Source organism: Thermobia domestica, chromosome 3, assembly GCF_964235325.1.
Source record: "Thermobia domestica chromosome 3, izTheDome1.hap1.1, whole genome shotgun sequence".
NCBI classification, from domain to species: Eukaryota; Metazoa; Arthropoda; class Insecta; order Zygentoma; family Lepismatidae; genus Thermobia; species Thermobia domestica.
Genome location: NC_137456.1, coordinates 278,089,062 through 278,108,651, shown reverse-complemented (window position 1 = coordinate 278,108,651; position 19,590 = coordinate 278,089,062). Strand labels below are relative to the sequence as shown.

The window sequence follows — 19,590 nt, the reverse complement described above, 5'->3', positions numbered from 1 at the left end:
ATTTAATCTTCTTCTTTTGTTGCATTTCTAGTTGTGTCAATTAGGCATTAAGTCTACAGTTGTATCAGTCAATAGACAAATTATTAATTTGTATATATTTCTCTCAAACCCTACAGGCACACTCAAAAGTTAATTATTCATTCTATTTACTTTCCTACTAGAATTTCTAGTACTGATATATTTTTGCGAAGATAACTTTTAAATCGTTACATTTGCCCTGTTTTCAAACTAACTTACTGTTGAAATAATCGTAATTGTACATGTATTGTTTAATGAGACGGATAGATTAGGGATAATTATTTCCTCTAACAATTTTAATTTTTTTGACCTTCTTATTAGGTACAAAGGGTTCACATTCGATTCCCAGTGAGATCTACTGAGATCTGAACTAGACTGTAAACTAAATACATTTTTGTTTTAGATACATCCTCGTTTCTGTATGATGACGTTAAACTCCAAAGGAACCAACATTTTCTCGAAATGTAATTTTTGACGTCCTTCAATCTGTGTGATCTTCACACGCTGGTTCTGCAACTAAAGACCTACAAAAATTTAATATATTTTTATTTCGGATGCCATAATAAACAGGGTAGAGATTATGCAATATTTTATTTTGTTAAAGGAGCCAGTGTTAAGAGGACATTATTAAATTTGCACCTTTGTTTTTCTAGAGGCAACAAACCATGGGAGAACTATACGATAGATAATGTCACCGATAGCTGGTCACCCTATAAAGAAATGAATTTAATACAAAGTTTTGAAAACGAATGCATGTTATAGCAAGTGTAATCTCTTATTTACAGGTGATACATCAGGGTGATTAAAATGGCTGACCAAGGATCACAAAGGCAACTTCAACGTATAAACGAACACTTGAGATGTGCGATATGTAATGAATTTTATAAACAGCCGATTTACGTATGCAAGTCTGGACACAACTTTTGCAGCAACTGCCAACACAGTAGAAATCGCTGTAGTATATGTAATAGTGAACGTACTCGTACGCGAAATATCACATTGGAGAATCTTATTGGAATCATTCAAGTGCCGTGCCTCAATCAGAGATTTGGATGTAATGATATGATGAGACTTTCAGAAATTGATCAACATATGAATGGATGCCCTCACCGCTCTTTCTTATGTCCCATAGATGGTTGTATGGAAAGACAAGGTTTCAATACTATTGATCAACATCTGAGAAATGAACACAACTTAAATGCTGTCGAAAACGTTGAACGAATCGGCAATGTGATTGTTTGGGAAACTGCTTTAAATCATAATGAAGATAATTTTTTAATTAAAGTTGATAATTTTGACTCCTTTCTTCTAAGGAAAGTACGTAATACCATTAATAGTTTAATGTTTGTTTGTCAGCATTTGGGGCCTCGAGTCGATACAAGATATAACTATATATTAGAGCTATGCATGTTGGAGGAGGAACCGGACGAGGAAGGAGATCCTGGAGTGGTGTCTTCTTTCACTTATAGAGGCACACTTTATACATTAACAGATTCACTCGAGGACCTAATCGAAAATGGGAAATGTTTGTGCGTCAATGGAAGACTTGAGAATGTTCTTTTAAAAATAACAATTCAACAGCTAAACCAGTAAAGTCATCGTAATGAAATAGTAGGTATCTCTTAACGAATAATACTGTAGTAATAGTCATAAGAGTAATATGGAGATATTTTAATAATACGTATGTGCTAATAGTATGTAGAACTCTACATTAATTATATAAATATGAATGCTGGAATGATATAAAGATCAAATATAAGGAATGATATATAGATAAAGTATATCAATTTTCTTCTGGTTTAAGGTCTTTAACTTGTCAAAGTACCTGCGATGCATCAAATCTGTGATAAAGATATTAATACTACGACTGTCTCACATATACCGGACATCAATACTTTGAAAAATAAAAATACGCGATATATCTGAACCTGTAAGATTTGTCGAACATGTAATCAAGTTATCCCTTTTTGCACTGATAATCATGTTGAGATTCAAGAAGCAAAGAAAATATACATTACAATATGTTTGTAGTGAATTACACAGTGAGTTAAGTTGTTCGAATATTCAGTATAATACTGAACTGGAAGTTAGAAATGTATTACAACGAATTCAAACATTGAAGCTTTAGAACAACTACTACACTAAGATGATCCGGATGAAAGTAATTTGAAAACTCTGATGCTAAATCTGCAGTTTATATCTTCCATAAGTTTTAATCGTATTCTCTGGAAAGAAAATAACTAAACATCTTTTATCACCTGATTTTCACTTCATGAAAACATCAAAACTACACAAAATTATTTTTAGCTTACTACACGTCAATGCCTGTTGTTTCTTTTGATTATGTTTCTAAACAAGCAACTGAAAGACGAAAAGATCCCACATAAGCCGTTAGAATTCTATTAATGTAGAGTTTTTGTTTATTACTTTATTACAACGTAAGATACGTAACAAATACAGTGTTTTCGGTAAATTGAAGTTTACATTCACTAACCTGTGATAATAAACACAAAAACATGAAATAATCAGATCGTAAATTCCACATAAATAAACACAATGATGAAAAGCTTTATTTTCATAATTCCTTTCACTCATGCAATACAATAAACTCTTGGAATTTCTTTATAGCATTTCAGTAAATATAACTTGTTTTGATGTACGTATCACTGTATTTCAGTTTATTGTCTGTCCTATGACTAAACTGTTCATTATATCTGAGGAACCAAATTCTTATATTATATTGAATTCAACATATCTTAATTAGACTGTAAATCTTGAAATTTAATGCGATATTAATATTTACAGAACCAATAGAATCAGCACTTAAATTCTAATGTTATCAATGGAGCAGTGAACCGCTTATGTCATGTAACTCTGTTTCAACAATAGACATTACTTTATTAAATAAATAGTGTACATTCACATAGCGAGAAATAAAAAGGAGCTATGTAACAAGTACAAACGAAATGATTCATATCTCATAGAGATATGATGATGCTGTTAAACATATTATTACAATATATATTCGAGACCAATAGGTTTAGCAATAAATTTGATGTGGAGAGAATGGCTCCCTTTACAAAATTATAGGTGGATTGTTCTGTTACCAAAAATTATTCTTCGTTACAACAATCATTTATCGAGGGCACTAAATATTCATAAATAAAATGTTGTTGTTTGACAATTTCAGTGAACATGAAAACCACTAGGAAATTTGATTGCTGATGTGACAAGGAATCACAGAATTAATGTGATGTTCTCCTGATGTCAATCAATGTCTAATACTTGTGTTTGTTGTTTCTCGAACCTTAAAAATCATACAGGGGAAATTGACAAATAATTTAATGATGAACAAGCTATTCTGTGAAAACTTTAAATTCAAGTTTATTTACTGTAAATTTGCAGTTCAATAAACCATGTTCCATGAATCGAGATATTGGGACTTGAATCACTGTCAGCTAATAGCTTATAGTTTCCTGTGTTATTGTGTAATAGCTCTGTACCTATTGGTACGGAGTTGTAAGTCAAATCAGTTATTTAAAATTTCAAAGTCTTTGAAGAATTCGTTATGGTTTTATAAATAATGTCAACTTTTTTTTCCTGATTAAGGATGAAAAGGGACGATAATTCAGAAGTATTTAACATCCCCGTTGAACTTTTGAGCAGTATTAATTCCTCTCTCATCCAACTGGACTTAAGGAAAAAAAAACATATTCTCTATTTGCTTATGTTTAAATCACTTAAAGTATTACCAGTATTTTCCTTAATAATTAAGTTTAAGGTTTGTTTAAGATCTAGTGTTAATATTTTCTATCAAAGAAATATCTTGCTCTTTTCTCTAGTTTCATGTGAGAGATATCAATCATAGTAATGTCGCAGTCATGGAGAAAAATTATAAAACACAGGTAGCCTACCTAAACTTTCTCATCATTATATGCAACAACAAGAATTCCTTTAGCCTTGTTAGAGGCTTCTGTTACGTTTTGTCTTTTGATATTATTAAAACATTCATACACGTTTTCCTTGTTAGCATTAGCTTCAATATCTTCGTGTGTTTCGGAACATGTTTTCCTCATGCTTCCGCATGGGGGTTAAAGAAGCGTCTAATCACAGATATCCCTATGCCGCATCACTATGATTTTGCTGAAATTTTCATGAATAGTGTCTTTTATTTAGTTTTTGATGTTTCCGAGTCAACAATCAAATGGTATTAGACATGCCTGTTAATACAAATAACATTTGTTGTAACCATATTTATTGTGTTCTCTTTACCAGGGGTGGACTGGCAATCTTAGGCCAATCCGGGTTAGCTACAGAACTATAACCCACGTTTCTGGATTTCTGACGTCCTACTGAAATACACCGGACAAAATTATAACTAATGACCATAAAAAGTTACCGTGCATAGATATGTAAGTTCTGGTTCGCGAGTCAGGATCTGTGTTCTTACATGTAATTCACAAGCAGATAATAATAGGATGAAATTTTGTCTATTTCAACACAATCATTGCAAAATTACCAATGACTTAAAGTATTTATCAATTATAGAAAAGTCTTCATTACATTCTAGTTTTGAATGGTAAAAGAAAATGGGAAGAAGAAAACTTTTTGTTGTAAAGACAGGGACGAGGTCATTTCCGATAATCAGGGCCTACCCATTTGATTCTTAAAATGTAGTATCAATGGGGAAGTGTTATGAAACGAAGGAGTAGAAGGCGTTAAAAGCATCTATCTAACATTGGTGGTTAATGTAAACTACTTTTCCCACAAATAGGCACCTTCGTCTGTATCAGGTTCTCCCACTCGGTAAATTTGGGGTAGCCGGTTAAGCCAGTTCGCCCCAGTTCGTTTATGTTTGTATTATATTTGTTCCACATTCCATTCCTTCATCGCCAACATTATTCATAAAAACTGGAAACTGCACATACAGTTTTTGCGAATAATGTGCTGCTACGTCATTTATTAACAACATCCCAATCTTCAGAACGAAAAGTTTTCTTCTTCCTTTTTCTTTTACAATTTGAACATAATGACGACTTTTCTATAATTGATAAATAGATCATTGCCAATTTCGCAAGATAATAACAATTATGATAATGGTGTCGTTGAAACACACAAAATTTCATTCTGTTATTATCTGCATGTAAATTATATGTAAAAACACAGATCCTGACGCGCGCACTAAAACTTATATATCTATGTACGGCAACTTTGTTTCGTCATTAATTATAATCTTTTCCTTTGTATTTTAGTAGAGTGTCAAAAATCCAGAAACGTTCGACAAAGCCCTATAGCTAACCCGGATTGATCTAAGATAGCCAGTCCGCCCCTAGTAAGGACAACATAATAAATATGGTCATAACAAATGTTACCTGTGATAACTGGTATGTCAACATCATTCGATTGTTGAATTTGAGCCATGAAAAACTAAACACAGAATACTATTTACGGGTTTCAGCAAAGCATAGCAACGTAGAGATTTCCATGATTGTACGCTTTCTTGACGCTCACGCAGAAGCACAACGAAAATATCGAAGTGTACTGCGATACTGATATTTTTTTTTCATTTAAGTACCATTTCTAAATTTTTAACATTTGTACCTTCTGATATTTTTTTCTCGATTTGTTGCACTTTAGATAAACTTTATATTCTTAATAGTGTTTACGATTATTCTGTCAGTTTATAAAACTCCATTTTCACTCTAAATACTATTGATATAATTTTGTTCTGTATAATCGCTCAATTTGGTCCAAAATTGTTTTGTAATTTTGGACTTTACTAAGGACTTTTGGCACAAATGAGCACTATCTTACCATTGAAAAAATAAGCTTTAAAGTCAAATACAAATGAATTAGAAATGTTTTAACTCTGAGAAATATTCGCATAAAGTAATGTTAGTGTCACCGTTAGGAAACGACAACCAAAAGTGTTTACGATTTGTAATTAACACATCATCTTGTTACCTATACAATACATCATGAATTATAAAATTTCTAAATTTTTAACATTTGTACCTTCTGATATTTTTTTCTCGATTTGTTGCACTTTAGATAAACTTTATATTCTTAATAGTGTTTACGATTATTCTGTCAGTTTATAAAACTCCATTTTCACTCTAAATACTATTGATATAATTTTGTTCTGTATAATCGCTCAATTTGGTCCAAAATTGTTTTGTAATTTTGGACTTTACTAAGGACTTTTGGCACAAATGAGCACTATCTTACCATTGAAAAAATAAGCTTTAAAGTCAAATACAAATGAATTAGAAATGTTTTAACTCTGAGAAATATTCGCATAAAGTAATGTTAGTGTCACCGTTAGGAAACGACAACCAAAAGTGTTTACGATTTGTAATTAACACATCATCTTGTTACCTATACAATACATCATGAATTATAAAATAACACCTTTAACGAAAAATGTGTGACTTATATTGATTGATCTAAACAATATGATATGCATGAGTTTTAATGTTTAAGCGTTGTTTGCGAGGAAATGGAGAAAAGTAAATTCCTTTTTAACCCTAAAATATTATGCTCCTCGAAGACCCTACCACAATTCAGGTGTAATTCGTACTAAAATCTACCATTATTCAATCACGTAAAGCCACACATTCAATAAGTTTGCATATATAGTGTCCTAACTAAGAAAACATTTGAGATTATTCCAACCGCAATCGTTTCACGTTCTTAACATATTTTACATAAGCCATTATGACGTACAATCAAAAGTGCCTTGTGCGAAAAAATACGTAGTACATATATACAGTATGTATTATATATATGTATTATATATATATATATATATATATATATATATATATATATATATATATATAATATTATATCGCAAGATCTGTTAATTCCTATTATACGCAGAAGCCAAAAAAAATAAGGTATGATTTCATTTCTGACATATATGTATTTAGTTACGTGATGCCATAATATTCATTTAGTTTTACCACTCAGTTGTTTCCAAGAGTTTTATTGATTGTTATCAATCACATGCACAGGATTTCATCAAGAGGGTCAAAGCTTTCAAGTTAAAATTGTTTTAGGAGCTTGAATTTATATTTTAATATGGTAAATGTATATCGACCAATACTATTTAGTCAAATGAGAGTTAAAACATGGAACTGTCCGTTTACTTGTGTCACTGATTGTTATTATAAGTTCATATATGAAAATATGTATGCTATCTACTGGCAAGTAAGTTCTATCAATGCTTAAAGTGTAAATATAGAAAATTGAAGTTGTAAAGACAACTAGGTTTTCTACCCAAAATTCTTCTGCTGGTTAGTAAAATTAAAATGCGAGGTGGCTGCAACGAGATACTATTCGCAAAAGAGCGTGTCATACACAAGAGTGAAATGTAATTGCAGTTTAATTTATCCTAGCACTGAGACCAAAACCATATCCATGAAGAAATCAAGTGTCCTCTTAAAACAGGGAATTCTTGTTATTATTCGGTGCAATTTCTTTCATATTCGTGAATTATGTCGAACAATTTGAAGCTTAAAATGTGTAAGATGTTAATTATACTTGCTGTGCTTTATGATTGCAAAATATGGTTGCTTGTCTTGAAGAAGAACGCAGAACGAAACTGTTTGAAAATAAAATGAAGCGAATATTCGGACCCAAGGCGAATAAGAATGGAAAATGATGGAAACTTCATAACGAGAAACTACAAAATTCATACCGTTTACATAACAGTGTTAAGGTAATTAAGTCTAAATTTCTGTCGCGTTCTAGATCTCTAACCACTTTCCAAGTGTAACACTCCAATTTTGATTTAAAAAATGGCAGGTAGATACTACGCATGAAATAAACGAACACGTGTCTCTTCTTATTTTCTGCGGTAAGCAGTTTTAGGGGCAAAATCACCCACCCAAAATTTTGAAATTTGACATCCGATTGGCAAGAAGTGGACCGAAATGAATGAAATTGCGCACAGATATTGTAGAGGTAAGATGAGAGAATACGTTTCGTATTTTCCCGAAAAAAAAAACTGTTTGGTGGACTGAGGCGTTGGATGGAGGAAGTAGTGGACCGAAGCGAATGAAATTACGTGTAGATATTGTATATCTAAAATAAGGCCTTTTGTGTTTCGCAAGTGTCCCCATTCGATTTCTTTCAATTTGGCAGATCAACAATAAGCATAAATAGTATAGTATATTTTATAATATTTCTGGAGGCGCCTTTAACCCTTACAATGTTTTTCCGCATAAATAAAAACACGTGTCGATTTATTTCCTGTTTACTGTTGATGCTAAATTTGAAGCAAATCGGATAGAAATACTTAAGAAATACGAAAAGCCTTATTTTAGTACATATACAATATCTACACACAATTTCATTTGCCTTGGTTTATTCCTTCCTGCGTTATTGCGGTAATATTTACTTCTTTTCGGAGGAAGCTTTGGCCACAACACTCTTCATCCGCATAAATTAAAACGCACTTCGTTTTATTGTTTTGCAAATTGTCTCTACACGTAGTTTCGTTTCAATTCTCCATACCCTTTAGGAACTTCTGACGTATACATATTTGCACTTTTGATATTTCATAACTAACAGTTTAGAAGATATGTGGCCCAACCAACCATTTCTTAAAAGGAAAATACGAAATCCTTATTTTACGTCTACAATATCTGTATACAGTTTCATTCACTTTGGCCCAATTCCTCATGCCTTTCAGCCGTCAAATTCCAAAATTTTGGGTGGATGCTTTTGCCACGTAGGCCTACAACCGTTTTTTCCGCGCAAAATGCAGAAACCTGTATTAGTTTATTTTTTGCTTACTGTCACTACACAAAGTTTCGTTGCAATTCTTCATGTCCTTTAAACACTTCTGATGTACTGTTATTAGCACATTTGATATTTCATGATTAAAGGTTTGGAGGTGTCCGTGCCCCACCCAACTCTTTTTTTCCAGGAAAATACGAAAACCGTCTTCCCTTATTTTACGTCTACAATATCTGTATACAGTTTCATTACTTGGGTCCACTTCTTCTTGCCTTTCGGGCGTTAACTTTCAAAATTTTGGTTGGGGTATTTTGCCCCTAAAACCTTTTTCTCGCAGAAAATAAAAAAAATGTATTCGTTTTTAATTTTGCGTATTGTAAATACACAAAGTTTCGTTGCAATTCTTTGTCTTTTAGTCACATCCGACAGACCGTTACTAGCACTTTTGATATTTCGTGGTCAATAGTTTGGGGGGGGGGTGGCGTGCCCAATTTATTGTTTTTTCAGGAAAATATGAAACAAGTGTTCTCCCATTTTACGTCTACAATATCTGTGCATAACTTCGTTCACTTCGGTCCACTTGGTTTTGCCTTTCGGGCGTCAAATTCCAAAATTTGGGTCCACTTACTTTTTCCTCTCGGACGTCACTTTTCAAAATTTTAGGTGTGGGCTTTTGCCCTCTAAAACCGCTTTTCCGCAGATAATAAAAAAACACGCATTCGTTTGATTCATGTGTCGTATCTACCTGCCAAAGTTTATCAAAATCGAAGTGTTACACTTGGGAAGTGTTACTTGTAAGAAACAGTTACCTCCATTGCTGCTCGACCTGGGATTTTATTTCGCAGAGCAACCAAGTGCTCCGCAAATTATAGAGGAGTGATGGAGAGTATTGTATTGTTTGCTTGACATGCACTTTCGTACATCCTGCATAATTATCTTTTCTCGTAATGTTTGCAATCTCTGGATGAAGTGGGGAGTACGCGAAAGAAACAAGTGAAAAAAAAAAAGCCTTGACTTTGCTCAGGCTTTGGACACTCAAACATCGTATCTTCAAACCACTCACTCAAACTGCATGACTAATTCCTACGCTCTCTGATACTTCCTTTAAACGTTGGTGTAAAGTGGCTTTCTGCTTTGAACTATAATTTTTAGTCAGATAGTTTCCAGTAAACAATTAGAAATCACATATCTTGCAATGAATAAGATATTTTTTGCCCATGTCATAATAATTTTTATGCCATAATAACATATAAAACAGGTTAAATCCGTGAAACTTTTGGAGTTGAAATGAGTACAAGTGTTTTCATAGTTAGGAGACTATATGAAAACCTGTTCTCCGTGGGTATTTACTTAATTGAAACATTGTATATTCATTAAGCTCTTCATTAGCAAAACGGCAGTACGGTTAATGAGACATAATCTAAAGATAACATTAACTCTTAAGTAATTACTCACATTTCTTGTGAAAGGTTGCCTCCGTTAAATTTTTCAAATCTGCGAAATTTAGGTTCGCCACATATTTCGGAACGTAACTCATAATGGGCACAACAATTAGAAAGCCCCTATTCTGATCTTAAATAGCATTATGTAGCAACCAACCTTTATAACAATAATATGGGAGTTTCTGGTTAATTTAAAGTTACTTTCATTCGAAACATCAGTAAAGTTGTTTAAAACAACTTATTAATAAAATACTGTAGTTCGATGATTCAACTAGGTAATCAAAATATGCGTTAATATACCTATATTCAGAAATTAAGGTGAACCATGAGAAAGTAACACACGAATAAAGACAGGGAATGGAGTCCGATGTCCAGAGTCGAAAATGTGAGGAACTCTCAGAGACCACGCTGGAAGTCATACGACATAGAACTTTAATACAAAATCACTTCATTTCGACATTGGTGTAGTACAATTGTGGTCATTTAGTGTGATTGAGGATTCTTGATTGTGAAACATAAACTTTATCGGAAAAGTAGTCTACTTTCCTAGTTAAGTGTATTAATATGCTTGGTAATAACATCTCAACTGTCTAAACAAACTGAAACTATTCGTCTGTGATGGCTTAATCCTTACTGTGAACGTGAACTCGTGGTACCGTGATATAATGTCGAAGTATCTTTTGTCGTGACATGTTACCTCTTTGCTCTATGAAACCAGACGTGATAGTAAGTTTGTACTATTTTCGGTATTTGTAGGCATAAATGAGCCTTTTAAACCAATTCTTTTGACGCTAAGCAAGTGTCTTTATCTATTATCACTAGTGTTATATGGAAAGCTGCAGGTGGTAAGAGTTTGTATCATCATTACAATTTCCAATGTGTATAAAGGCGGGGACTAAATACCTTTTTGGAACATTGAAGCTACATCAGAAAACCGTTTCTTGCTATATATTACTACTTTACTCTACGGAGATTAACATTGAAAGCTAAATTACTATTACGACAGAAAAATAATCAATTCTTGGGATGTTGCACCTAGATCGACAAACTTTTTTCTCTCTAAATGTTATCAGTTTTATTTTATGGTAATATTTAAATTTGAATCGGTAAATTTATATAATTTTCTCACTCTTTTTTGCTATATAGGAATAAAACACTGATGATGTTTACTCTTTGATCTCTGAGTCCATATAAAATTATTTTCACTATCCTTTACTGTTTTTGCTATATGGATAATAATTTCTTTCAGCGGTATTAGTTTCATTAACAGCTAGGGTTTACACACTGGAAAGTGAAGATATACATAATCTGCAGGAAACTTTAAATTCATACAAAATATCGTTTATCATTATATATTATGGCCTTGACTCTATGAACAGCAACATTGTAAATCTATGTTGGTGTAGGTGTTTACTACTTTCGATTTTAGTAGAGAGATATGAGCATAAGTGGAATTATTCGGGGTTAATTCATAAGAAAAAAAATAATACTTTTTCACTGCTGTTGTCCTATTGCCCCATTATGATCAACACTCGAACTTGGAAACGTAGAATGTAAATACTCTCGATGACAATAGAAGGATAACAGATGAGATGAAACTTATTGTTGTGACGCTACGTCCATGTTTACAAAACATTATCGTTGTTTCGTCTTGTTTTGCACTTATACCTGCCGACAGTCAAATTGATATATAATAATTGGGAAAGACTAATCCTATTTACTTATTCATGACTTAGTTGAATACTATTTAGAAAATGTTAAAGGAAAAGAGGAATTAGATTTATTTCTTTGATTTTCTTGAAGGATTAGCACATTTATTTTCAATTGTATAGACATTATTTCCTGTTATGAATTTATGAACTAAGTGCATGTAACTGAAAGGTAACTAAAATAATGTCCAAAGTACCAAAGCAATTATTCTTGTTTAATATCTCGTAGCTGAATATAAATTATTGATGTGCACGCAGAGAGAAACAGGCGGGTTCAAAACCAAAGTTTTGAAAAAAAAATGTTAGGTGTAGAAAGCTTTTTCTATTGTGAAAATATTCAATTCATTTTAGAATATCTTTCTTATGAGTACATATTGCATTTAGAACATACCTAACATTCAGAGTATAAGATATACCATTTCTCAACTAATTGAGAATATTCACAAGACATTGAAGTTTATTCAATACACTTAACCTTCATAATGACTTGAATTTGCAAGCACCAAATTTGATTACCAATAACTTCCAACCAAACGTTTAAAAATGAACATTCTAAGTCTAGATATATCTCTGTGCTAAGATTGGATAACATCAGACGAATTACTAAGATAGTAAAATTGTTTATCGTGTCATTCTCCAATCATTGGTTCATTAAATATTCTACCTGAAAGTGAAATGTTTGATATCCTTTCCATGTTTATATAAAATATTTGGATGTCGAGAGACTCACAAGTTAATTGTGAAACGTTTCTTGAAACTAAATCTTACATTTGCCATTTATCTGTAAAATCAGAAACAGCACTCAATCAGTTACCATGGGACATATATTTCAAATGCAAACTCAAATTTCGATGGCTCATAGTTCGCGAATCAAATAACTGCACAGTGACTTATTCCGCATCCGTACTATACAAGTAGAAATCTAACTTCATGTAAAAGATTGTTAAGATTGGAGAGTTCGGTAGGTCACGTAAGATGCATAATATCCTTCTGAGAACATCTGGTGAGCTACAAAAAGTAAAAGATCAGATGCCTGAAGGTAGATCTTCATAATGCCTGTCGAACATCATATGGGCAATAATGTCGAAATTGCTATAATAATTAAGACATTTAAATAACATGACAGATACAATGCAATGAAAATTTTCTCTTTAATGTCGCACGTTTACGCCCTTTGTGGCTAAGTGAGACGATGATAAAGCAAGTGAATGTTTATGGAAGAATTGGGGGAATGAGAAAGTGAGAAGAAATGAGGGTACCCTCAAGAAAACCCACAGACACGGTGTTGTCCACCACAAACTTACTTAGCCACGGATCGAGCCAGGGATCCCACGCATCAGAGGTAAGCGCTCTGCCACTGAGCCAAAGTGCCTCCAACATGAAAGATAAGTACTATATACATACATCGCATTTTATGGACCTTTAAAGATATTATATTAAGGACAAATCTAAAGTAGTTTATTAGGAAGGTGTAAATATGTGAATCTAACTGGTTTTGCAAAGATAGGACCTGATGACAAGTAGGTTCCTTGCACAACAGAAACATTTAGTTTTTCATATTTATTACACTTAAACACTTCGAGGAGAATATAATTTAAATTAATATTTTTTTGCACTTATTTCAGGTGTCACAATAAATCTGATATCGCCGATGGAGGATATTTGGAAAACACTGGAATGTAATCAATGTAAGAATTTTTACTCAAAACCGATTTATTTGTGCAAAATTGGACATAGCGTTTGCAATGCTTGCTGTAGTGGGAACAAAACTTGTTTAATGTGTCATTCTCCAGTCACTAATACTAGAAATATCACAGTTGAGAGTGTTATGAATTTAGTACCTTTTCCATGTTTGTATAAAAGTTATGGATGCCCAGAGACTCACACGTTAATTGACAAAGCACTTCATGAAGCTAAATGCTTGTATATACCATTTACCTGTATAATCGGGAACTGTACGAAATCAGTTACCATGGGAAGAATCCTCGACCATTTCTTGATAGAACACAACATTTCTTCATTTGAAGCTACAACATATCCTCATGGTACTTCAACATGGACATGGGTTTGGCATCAAGAGCAGAATAGGACAGAACTTTCGGAAATCCTAGTGAATATACCTTGCGGCGGATCTGTTCTATGCAAGAAATCAATCGGTCCATTTCCTGATTTTACCTACTTGACTTGTCAATTTATAGACACTCTAAATGAAAATAAAGTTTACAAATATTCTATGGAATACACTGATGAATCGGGAACAAAGCTTAAAGTAACTGATGGTCTACAATCCATAAAAGTTGGAGAGAACGAGCTTATTGATCGAGGTAACTGCTTGACTGTTGTTGGTAAAATGGTGCCTAAGGAACTGACAATTACAATTATGGAAGATACTTCAACAGTTCTTATAAATTTGTTTTCGTCAACTTCTTTCTCATTTTCTAATGCTCTGCACTTTTCCTCCGATATTTTCCCGTCCAGCTTAGATATGTGTGAAATACGATTGTAAATGGTACAAAGTTAAAAGAAACTTTGTGGCTTAATCCCATCTTTATAAATGCTAACAAGAAATAGTGGAGTTACTTCAATATATAGCTGTAAGGTTTAATGGGTAAATTGCCCTGTTTTTGTCATAACCTTTTGCAATGAAAACTTAGTTCTACGTTCATTGTCATTTTGTTGTTAAACGAGGTTTTATATACATAAAAGAATGGTCCTTTTTTTTTTGTAGTTTATTTCTTGGGAGGAATATGCTCTAGGCTAACGGGACATTTACCTCACTTGTCCTGTAGATAACACATAATGTTCCTAAACTTCTGTATTCTTACCATTTAGAGCTGAAACAATTTTAATTCAGATTTATTTATCACATTTTTAAATAACATTTCATGTGCAATTTGTAACAAAATAAAATTTTTTGCAATATAATTCTCATTGCTAAGAGTAAAAGCTTGTATCATAGTACAGTCCGGAGAATAGTGATTTTTTTTTTAAAAAAAAAAAAAAACTTTTCTCCGAAATTTATTTGCACTATTTCTGTAAATATAATTGCAATTCTTGATATGAATTTTGAGTGATAAATGTATTTCACAACACGAGAAATCTTACTCAATTGTTCTAGTAGCTCATTGTCATTTTATTGTTAAATGACATTTGTATATACAAAAAAGAATTTGGTACTGTTATTTGTAGTTAATTTCTTAGGAGTAATAAGTTTTAGGCTGACGGTCATTAATCTTCCCTGTAATTTACTTAACATACAGTTAAAATCATAAGTATTCGCACGCCGACTGCAAGCTATGATTAAATATTTGTAGCTCCGACTTTGTTGAAGATAGACCGTTGAAACAAACAGCACAGTTTCCATTAATTACTTTACTATGTACAGAAAAAACATTCCGTGAATGCGAAAACATAAACACATAATGGCAAAAGAAACAAAAATGGACATGGTTTTGATGTGTCAAAAGTATTCGTACACTGAAATTAAATACAAGAACGTCCAGCTATTCGACTTGTTGTTCACGCCCTCTGGCGGTTTGCAAAGCTAAACACAACCAGAGGCCAGCGAAACATCATTCAAGTTCAAAGCGTGATTGAAGGCGAAAGACATAATGGGTCGGAAAGGGACACAAACAACAAAAGCAGAAAGAAAACTAGTTATGAGGGCTCATAGCGACTGCAAATCCTTATGGGAGATCTCAGATATTATCGGGAGACCACGTTCGATCATGTAGTCAATCATAGATCGATACTGCGAAACAAACAGTCAAAACCAAGCCGCAAAGTGAACGTCCACGGAAGAACTTTGGACGATGTGAGCGTATACAGCTGAACGAAATTAAGAAAAACTTAGAATCAATGCTCCGCAGATGATGACAAAAGCAGCCAAATCAGGTATGTTGGTTTCTTAAAGCACTGTGCGTCGTGCTTGTAACAAACAAGCTTATAATGGGCGTGTTGCTCGAAAGAAATCTTTTGTTTCCGAGGTAATAAGGGTAAGCGGTTCCGGTTTGCAAAAGCTTACGTGAACAAAGATGTGGCTTTCTGGGACAAAGTGATATTCTCAGATGAAAGTAAATTTAAAGTGTTTGGTTCCGACGGTAGACAAATGGTCTGGCCGAAGTTATATAAAGAGATGGGCCTGAGAAATCTGCGGCCAACTGTCAAGCATGGAGGTGGGGAGTGCTAGATTTTGGAGGTGCACGAGTGTTTCGTGAGTGGGAAAGCTGACAATTATCGACTGTATTATGGACAAGCATATGTACATTGACATCTTGAAGAAACATCGACGTCCTAGTGCTGATCAAATGACCCTACAAGACCACTTCATATTTCAACAGGACAATAATCCCAAACATATGGCACACAATACAAAGCTCTGGTTAATATACAGAGTGCCAAAGCAACTGGCTACTCCTCCTCAATCGCCTGACCTCAATCCGATTGAGTATTTATGGTATTACTCGAAAAGAAACTCCGCAAACGCAGCATTACGAGTAAACGTTCTTTGTAAACTGCACTTGAAGAAGAATAGGCTTCTATAACCGTGAAGATATGCTACGTTTGGTGTACTCGATGCCGAACTGCCTTCTAGCTATACTTATGGCCAAAGGTAACCCGACCAAGTTTTCATGCGAAATCATTTTCTTTTTGAAGTTTCGTAAGTGTACGAATACTTTTGACACATTAAAACCATGTTCACTTTTGTTTCTTTTGTCATTATTTGTCTGAGTTTTCGCATTTCACGGAACGTTTGTTTTGTAAATAATAAACAACTTAGTGGAGAATGTAGTGCCGTTTGTTTCAATGCTGTCTCTCCAACTAAGTCCGAGCTACAGGCATTTAATCATAGCTTACCGTCGGTGTACGAATACTTATGACATTCACTGTAGATGTTCTTAAACTTCTATATTCTTGCCATTTACAGCTGAAACAATTTTAATTCAAATTTATTTCTCATATTTTTAAATAACACCTCATGCGCAATTCGTTACAAAATATCATTTTGCAGCATAATTGCCACTGCTAAGACAAAAAGCGTATATCGCAGTACAGTCCGGAGATTAATGACTTAAAAAATAATCTTTGAGATTCATAGTAGCGACTTGTACTCCTTCAGTGTGTGTATATATAATTGCAATTCTTGATAAGAAGTGTGAATGATAAATGTATTTCACAACACGAGAAAACTTACTCAATTGTTCTAGTAGTATAGTGAATTGCAATTCATACACTTCGTTAGAGGATTTATCATTCCATTGCTCTCTTCAACTGTTGTTATAGATTTCTTAGTGTAGTGAACTTACTGATCTTTATAGTTTGAAATCTTGGAATACTGTGAGTAATTATATTCATTAACTACAGAAAGAATGTTGTAGAGAAATACATGGTAATACTCTATTTAAATATCAATGTACATAACTAATTACTAACCACTTTGCTATATATAATTGGTTATCAATTACTGTTTACATAAGATTGAGCAGCCATATTCTAAAATTCATGATTCACATTCTTTTATAGTAAACATGATTTAGTATAAAAGTAGAAATGAAGTTATTCTAATTCAGACATTTCGGTTAATATTATCCTCATATGTATACTAATTATCAACTGTTGTTCTTGTGTGTCTGTCAACTGTTGTACCATTTCAATAAAATTCTATCCCCACAAGTTCTGTTTCATAGAATTATATCAATACCTCTCCTTAAGGATTAATGGATAATTTACTGAATAATTGTTATGACGTGTCGCACGAACAATGTAACCATATACAGTATATTTATTTTAATTTTGTTTATTGAAAACTATTTCCACTATTCGAGAGAATTACTAATATTTGACGAATAAAATAGTGGTGTGTTCAACCTTCTTTCTTCCTTCATTTATTTTAAAATATACATTGAGTGCTGAAACGATAAGAGATATACAGAACTCATTCATTTTATAAATCAAGCTTCGTGTAAAGTGACAACATTTTATGTCAAAATATATTTCTATTGTGAGTTAGTACAGCAACTGACAAAAACAGAGTTAGTGGAAAGCAGTATATATGTATCAGTTTTCATGTAAAATAATGATTCATGCTTTCTCCTTAGCGGAAAACGTTTGCACAAAATTCTCATATCGTCGTTTGAAATACAATCTGTATATCAAAATTTGCATTCTTTTTAGTTAATTCCGGGACGTTATATGATTTTACGCAGGGGTAAAAGTAAGGGGAACTCATTTATTATTTAATTTTGCTATACAAAATAAAAGTGTTTCCTGTTCCTATCTTCATAACCATATCAAAAGAAGTTAACCCTGCAATGAATGAAAAGTATCTTCTTCTTGGAAGATACATTTTGGTTTAATGGGTAAATCACAGTTCTTCCCTCAATCAATTCGCACACTTGTGGATTGCACCGTGAAAACAAGATCAGTACCAGGATTGTTGTTAAGACTTCTCGTTTCTAAATGTAGAACCCTCGGTTTAGAATTTGCCTGCTAGCATCCTCACTGAGGTTATTATAGGGCCTTTCCATAGTTCTATCAATAGAGTGCAAGGGTAGTCCCTTCAAAAGCCTTCGTCGACTCCATTCCATTTCATTTTTAAATGTTCTTTATTATTCCAACCGGCTGTATCTGGAAATTTGATGAGTAGTTCAATCAATAAATAACGCATTGCACAGCTGAGAACATTACCGGATTCTAGTTCCAGAAAAGTGAAATATAGTTTGAAATAAGATAAATATAACTTAAAGTAAGTTAAATTGGCAACTCTGCTCTTATGATTAAACAATTTTAGTTTTAAGAGAGAGACATATTCTGTAACTCCCACACTAAAAATAACCAATTTTAGCAAATCGGAAACCCATTTTTTTTAAGGAAGTTACTCGTGATATAAACAACACGCACAAGTGCACTTGGTATGAAATCCTGGGAACTCGGTTAGATTTTGTAGTTTCTCTATAGTACAATGTTGCACGTCATCCTCTACTAATATAATGAATTTATGAATTATGTCAATCCAACCAAGCTGTATTCATCTCTATACTTTTACCTTGACACGAAAATAGACGTATTGCGTAATCCATTGGCGGTATATTTACTACAGATTGCACAGATAAACATGGTATATCTCATATAGTTTGCTGTTGGTAGAGATCACAGAAGATATACACTTTTGTACACAAACAAAACTTTTGTCGTTATATTTCCCAATATTTTGTAGCGTGTCTGACTACTTGCATGTTTCTTCAGACATCCGTGTACTATTAATATAATGTATACAGATGCGTGGGCGATATTTATATGAACGTTAAATGAGCTTAAGTTATTACAAAAATAGAAGCACCTTAACAAAATGAAATTTTACTTATACGGCATTGCACTTCATTTAAATGGTAGAAGAGTTTTAGTCATCGCGGAATTGAGGCTTATGAATTGTGGATTTTTTCCAGTCACAATGGACCATTCTTTGTACAATGCATCATTCAAATACGTAACCATTGGATAAAGTAACTTATTCGAGACTCGATGTTCCAAGGCCCACCAAATATGGAAAGTCCTTTCCTCATATAGAAGTCCTTTACTTCATGAGGAAAGATCAAATTTATTTAAAATATTAGATAGAGATAGGTGTTCTCTCGTTTTAAAATATGTGTAGATTTAAGTTCTATTTCACTGAAATT

At 33.1% G+C, this 19,590-nt stretch overlaps 1 long non-coding RNA gene across 1 annotated transcript in view; it reads left to right on the top strand.

Annotated features, from left to right (window-relative positions):
• LOC145681669 (uncharacterized) overlaps positions 1–17,579 on the top strand; it is a 35,689-nt gene extending 18,110 nt beyond the window's left edge. The window contains exons 2-3 of the long non-coding RNA XR_014130856.1: positions 804–1,629; positions 13,540–17,579. This is a non-coding gene — a long non-coding RNA (uncharacterized LOC145681669). The remainder of the gene's footprint in view (positions 1–803; positions 1,630–13,539) is intronic.
• The last annotated feature ends 2,011 nt before the right edge of the window (positions 17,580–19,590 follow it).